The sequence below is a fragment of the Zingiber officinale genome, chromosome 3B (genome assembly GCF_018446385.1).
Source record: "Zingiber officinale cultivar Zhangliang chromosome 3B, Zo_v1.1, whole genome shotgun sequence".
NCBI classification, from domain to species: domain Eukaryota; kingdom Viridiplantae; phylum Streptophyta; class Magnoliopsida; order Zingiberales; family Zingiberaceae; genus Zingiber; species Zingiber officinale.
The window spans coordinates 36,672,253-36,678,695 of record NC_055991.1 but is presented as its reverse complement, the minus strand read 5'-3'; the positions used below and the strand labels follow the sequence as shown (position 1 = coordinate 36,678,695).

At 33.2% G+C, this 6,443-nt stretch overlaps 1 non-coding gene across 1 annotated transcript; it reads left to right on the top strand.

The window, feature by feature from the left end:
- The first annotated feature begins 289 nt into the window (after window positions 1-289).
- LOC121968833 lies at window positions 290-397 on the top strand. Its single transcript, XR_006108365.1, has one exon. It is a non-coding gene; the product is annotated as a small nucleolar RNA R71 (small nucleolar RNA).
- Window positions 398-6,443: the final 6,046 nt, after the last annotated feature.

Below are 6,443 nucleotides of genomic sequence, written 5' to 3'. Positions count from 1 at the left end.
GACTTGTTGATGTTTTCAGTATGGCCTTCAATACACTTAGGTGGTTGCATTAACTCTTTCTTGACTTTCTCAATTGTATTAATGGCTTGCATATCTGGGATTCTTAAAGAAGGTGTCTTCAAATTTTCATTTGATCATTCTTGGAGATTCAGTGTCACTTGCTCAATTAATGTGTATGCTTCATCCAGACTTTTATTCATAAAAGAACTTCTAGCAGATAAATCTAAAAATCTCTTTCTCGAAAAAGAAATTTCTTTATAAAATATGTGTTGAGTCAGCCATTTTTTCCAAACTATGATGAAGACACTGTCACAATAAACTTTTAAATCTATCCCATGCTTCAAATATTGGTTCCCCATCCATCTGAACAAAGCTTTGGATGCAATTTCTCATGTACACAGTTCTGCTGGGAGGAAAAAAGTAATTCAGAAATCGTTGCTCCAATTATTCTCAACTTGTAATGCTTTAAGGACTGAGATAATATAATCAAGTCCTTGCTCTATCCTTGATACTAAAAGGAAATGTCATCAACCGAACTACATCTACTAACATTCCATCACAGTTAACCATGTTGCAATATTCAATAAAGTCTTCAAGGTACAAATATGTACTTCTCCTCCAAATTTGTGACTTTATATCATGGTAATTAACTCTGAGTCTAATTGAAAACTTTTTGCTTCAATATGAGGTTGTACAATGAGAGACATAAATCTAATAGAAATGGACATAAAAGTTCTCTTAAAGGCCTGCTTGACATGTTAGTGCTCATGGTATCTAAAAAAATTATGAGAAAAAATAAAAATAAAGAATTAAGAAAGAAAATGTAAAAATTAAGGAAAGAAAAAATGAACTATAAACTAATGACAAGAAAAGTATATGTAGAAATAAAAACAAAAAAATCTATTAATAAGTCTAAAATAACTCATATGGTAATCAACTAATGTTAATCGAAAATAATCCCAGGCAATGACACCAAAAACTTGATGTGTACAATTCACAAGTGCATGGTTGCCATTAAGTAATAAAATATCAATCCAATGAGGATTGTTGATTAAGTACTAGTTAACTTCGCACAGTGAGTTATCTAAACAATCGAATGTTGACTCACAAACGCTTAATTTTTTTTATGAAGCTCACGGATGCTTAAAAGAGAAAGAGAAGGGGAGAGAGAGAGAGAGAGAGAGAGAGAGAGAGATTAAAGAAAGAGTAGAGAGGGAGAGAATGAGTGGAAGTGAAGGAAGAATGATAGATTATAAGATTTCGATTTCATTATGATGTTAGTTAATGTCTCTATGCATTGTTCATCTACCTAACTCCATGTTTATATTCTTGTAGGGCTTCTAACTAAAGTATGATACAACCCTGTGCAGATTGTACTGAAGAGTTTATCCAAGTCCTAATGTCATTAAGTAAAGAAGTAACTCTAGAAAGTTCGATTAAAGGGTTATCTTAAGACCTCCTGGTAATACAATCCTAGAGTTATCCAATATACTTCATAACCGTAGATTAATGCAACTAAGTAAAAGAGGTAACCTAGAAAGTCTAGTTAAAAGGGTTATCCTTTGTCACAGGATCCTCGAGTCATACAATTCTAAATTACACAAGTCATTTCTTAACATTAATTTAAGAGAAACTCTATAAACTCTAATTAGATACTCTTTTGTAGTGAATCAGTCTCCTTACAAGAGGATCACCCTAGAAAGTTCACTTAAAGGGCTACCCCTATCATAGGATTTCGCGGTCATACAATCTAGTACTTCTCCTCTATAAAGCAACAAATCCACCACAATTTACATGCATATACCACACACACATTTCGTCAAACATGTACAAGGTATAACACATAGGAACAAGTCTATTGAATATATCATTGCACAAATAAATATCCAATTACATAGTTCATACAGTACATCATATTACAACTACTCCCTGCATCCTACATCTGGAGGATCTACTCCATAGAGAATGAAATACAACCAAGAGATGAAAAGTAAAGCAATCTACAACTTAAAACATAAAGAGAAGAGAAGAGAAGAGAAGGCTTATCCGTGTAGCGCCGATCTTCTTGGATGTAATCCTTGCTCCAGAGGTAGACGGATCAGTAAAGATGAAGCTTCTAGGGTTCTTCCAAGGGGGGATAACTCTTCCCGAAGGAATGGAGGCTAGACCCAAGCCAAAGATGTGTCAAAGAATGAGTTTATTGACCCTTTTATACCTCCTCCACACTGCCCAGATTATCCAGGAGTACAGGGGTCTAGTAAACTAGATTTTTTACCTCTTAAACCTGGTTTTTTTGTGTTTCTCCCAAGTTGTAGCCCTTAAAATTATCTACATTCTGATATTTGGATGAAACCTTTTCTCCAATAGAGATGAAAGTTATGGTGCTTCAAAATTTGATTTATAGTCTGGATGGAGGACCCAATGAAGCCACGGCTGGGAGGCATGAGCGTGCCATTTAGCATGGCTAGACCATGATTTCTCTCTGTTAAACCTAAATCAAAGTTGTCTATATTGAAGTTAGCTACATTTTGGTATAAATAACAACCCTAACTCCAACCAAGCACAAAGTTATAGTCATTTTAAAATAAGTCTGCAGTTTGCCCAGATTCAACTTAGCCTTGTTTTCGCTCAACACGGTCCCCTTGTTTTCTCCGCCATAGTCATGCCTTTTGGCACGACCTAGGCGTGAATAGCCTCGTCCGAAGAGGCACAGACGTGCCTTTTGACACGACCATGGCATGAATGGCTACGGGTGAGGGGGCACGACCAGCCTCTGAATCAACTCTAGAAGAGGAACATGGCTGTGTGATTTCTCACGGCCGCTCCTTGATTGGCCTATAGTGGGAGCTATGGCCTGCCCTTGCTTTTCCACGGGCAAGAACACACGGTCGTGCCTTTTGGCATGACCAGATTGCTATATTTCCATATGTTGATCCAATGTGCATCCTTTGCCCTATTTTCACTCTAAATTGTGTCCTGTTAATAAAAATATTCAAAGAGTTGATCTCCAAATAAATAGAATGGAAATATAACATAATAATGAAATATGGTGCAATAAACATAGATTATATGTATGAAATACAAGTACATATGCGTTAAAGAATGCTTTAAAATATATATAATTTATACACATCACTCAGACACATGCGATTTGATTTATCTCACAGCTGAAATTCAACCCTCTGCTCTATAGTGCTAGCACTGGTCAGAGGTACGGAGCGATCATTCTTTAATACATAGTCTAAGTCCATGCAACCTAAGACTACGATCACTTATTCTTTTCATTCAATAAAATTTGAACTAGATAATATTGGGATGTTATTAATACTGACAGTTACAAATTACACTGAAATTAAGGAGAAAAATTTATTTAAGCTCACGATTTAATTAAAGTCAAGAACATGTATAAGTGCAAGTACTAAAACACAAGATTATGCAAATAAAATAAAATAAAATTTTAAATGTATATGAATGAGCTCTTTATGAGATACTAAATACAACATTATATTTTATTCTGTAGACTAAAATATAATTTGTTAGCGATACTTTCATATATAATTCAAACTTTAATTGGTCACACAATATACCCTCCTTTGGGCTGACCTATTGTATGCATAATATGATACTTTATATGAATTATATTTTGATTCATAGCTCACAATAATCTTAATCAGCCACATAATATGTCTTTCTTTGGGTTGACATATTTTGTGTATGATATGAACAAAATAATATTTTGTTCCATAATTATAAGTTACCTTGTTCATATATCTGGTATAAAAATAATCTTCCTTTGGGTCAATTATTCTTAGCATAGATAAATGTCTACCAATACAAAATACACTAAACCTACATAAAGTGTATTCTTTTGGGCCAATACGTTAGTTCAACTTAGTAACATGTTGTGTAGATAGACTTAAGAAAATCCTAAGAACTTAATTCGAACAAAAATTATTTAATCAGCCTTAACAACCTAAAATTAGGCTTATTAATCGGTTGGTATAATCCAATTGATTATCTCAATCGATCTAAAAACTTACTATATATGACTACCTAATTATATATAGAACCCTAAGAAGCTAAAACTCCCTTTAAATTTTATAATTAAATAATATTATTTAATACTATTTAATCTCTTAATTATTAAAATTTATTTAATGCATGTTTTTTCTTCACATTGAGACACTAGAAACGTTGAAACCGGTTTTTTTTCATGAGACATTGTTTCACGTTGAAAGTGTTTTTTTTTTCTTTCTTACACGGTTTCACCTTGAAACAGTAGTAAAGTTTTTTTAATCGATTCCAGGAAACTTAATCGAAAAAAAAATCTCAATCTAAAAAAATTAATCGAAACCATCTCAATCAATTAAAAATAATTTAATGTGACTTATTGACGTAGTCCTAAATTTAAGGTCGTTAATCAATTAAATTTTAATTATTTTTTTTTAAATTTTAGACTTGAGTAATCGATTGAATCATCATAACTTTACTTAAAATTAAGTTAAATAATGATGAATTTTACCGTTCTTCGTGTTCATCCTAGAAATACAAAAAAAAAATAAGTCTATCATAATTTTTTCTTACATGATTTCCGATGATTAAAAATTATATTATACTAAGAAAACTTGATCTAGCATACAAACAACAAATCGATGAGAAGCTTAAACTTTATTGCCAATGGAAACAATGAAATAGAACCTATGACTCTGATATAAATTGATAGAATATGAGTTTTCTCTTATCTGCATGAATTTTAGGAATGAAATAAGAACTTGAATCAAGAAAACATAAATCATGATTTAGTTATTGTTGGATCGTAGGGTCTGCTAGAGGGGGGTGAATAGCGATCGAAAATTCGTAGCAAAGTCAAGTCGAGTACGCAATGGAAATAAGAAAGACACAATGTTAACAATACCAATTTTACTTGGTTCGGAGCTTTTGTCGACTCCTACTCCAAGGCCTGCACTCGTCAAATGCTTTTGTTGGGCAATTCACTAGCAATTCGCAAAAGGGTTTACAAGAATAAGTACAAGAACTTTGTAAAAGAAATACCGACAACAATTGAAAAGAACTTGAACCACAAGTTGTCGGAGAAGCTTCACAGCATTGCAAGAGCAGAGCACAACAGAGCAGTCATAGAAAGAAGTTGTTATTCATAGCTTTGGAGGAAGGCTCCTTTTATAGGAGTGCTCCGGGCGTCTGGACCATAACGTCGGTTCAGCTAATCAGCGCGCTCCATGTTTGCGACAAGATAGACTTTTGCCTTCCGGATGCTCGGACCAGTTCCGGGCGCCCAGACCACCATTTTCTAGAAAATCATCTTCCTGTAAAAAAATGTTAGTCCGAGGTAAAGATACAATTTATACTATTCTGTAAAACAAAGTGTTAGCAAATATAATAAAAATGGTAGTAATTAGATTTTGTCTCACTGAGATCATAATCTAGTCATGATCTCAACTTAGATTCCCGAAATGATTCTAAATTGGATCGACGTCTACTGTTCCCTCGAACAGCGAACGCGTCCTCTCCAAGTCACTTCTCTCCAGTGACTTACCTTAACTTACCTGTCAGACATCCGATCAGCCCGTCGACCTGTCTGGACTTCATGTCAGCTATCTGGTCAGCCCGTTGACCTAGTTGGACTTCGTATCAGACATCCGGTCAGCCCATCGACCTGTCTGGAATTCGTGCTAGCTATCCGGTCAGCTCGTCGACCTAGTTGGGCTTCGTGCCAGATATCCGGTCTGTCCGTCGACCTATCTGGACTTCTCCTGCACACTCAATTAAAGTGTTAGATCACAACAAACCTAACTTAACCTATTTCCTCATTCATCAAAACCTAAGTTAGACCGTTAGTGCTAACTGCACCAACAATCTCTCCCTTTTTGATGTAATGATAACCTGGGTTAAGTTAGTGAAAATATGAAAAAAAAAAAAAAAATTGAATAAACATAGGATATGGTTTAAGTTAGTGTTATTTTGATTTTTGATGTTAACAAAGACAAAATGGCTAAGTAAAAAAAAAACAGAACATTTTCAGGTTTACTCGGGGAAGTTAAAAAACATAAGCTTTCAATTTTAATATCAGAAATAATTTTCAGCATCTGCTAACATATTTAAGATAGCTAAGTTTTAAAAGATAATTATTAAATTTTCATAGTTGTCAACATAGCTTAGTTTTTAAGTTAACTTAAAAAATATTTTAAAAAGTGATTTTAACAAAATATTAAGGAAAAAAACTACTAACTTTGTAAGTTAACTTATTTTTGTAAGTTTAAAGTAATTTTTAAAATAATTTTCAAAAATAAATTTACAAAATTAAAGCAATTTTCAAAAATAAGTTCGCAAAAGTAACGCAATTTTCAAATAATTTAAAAAAAATAAATTTACAAAATTAAAATAATTTTGTTAAAGTATTTTGAAAAATATTTTTCAAAAATAAT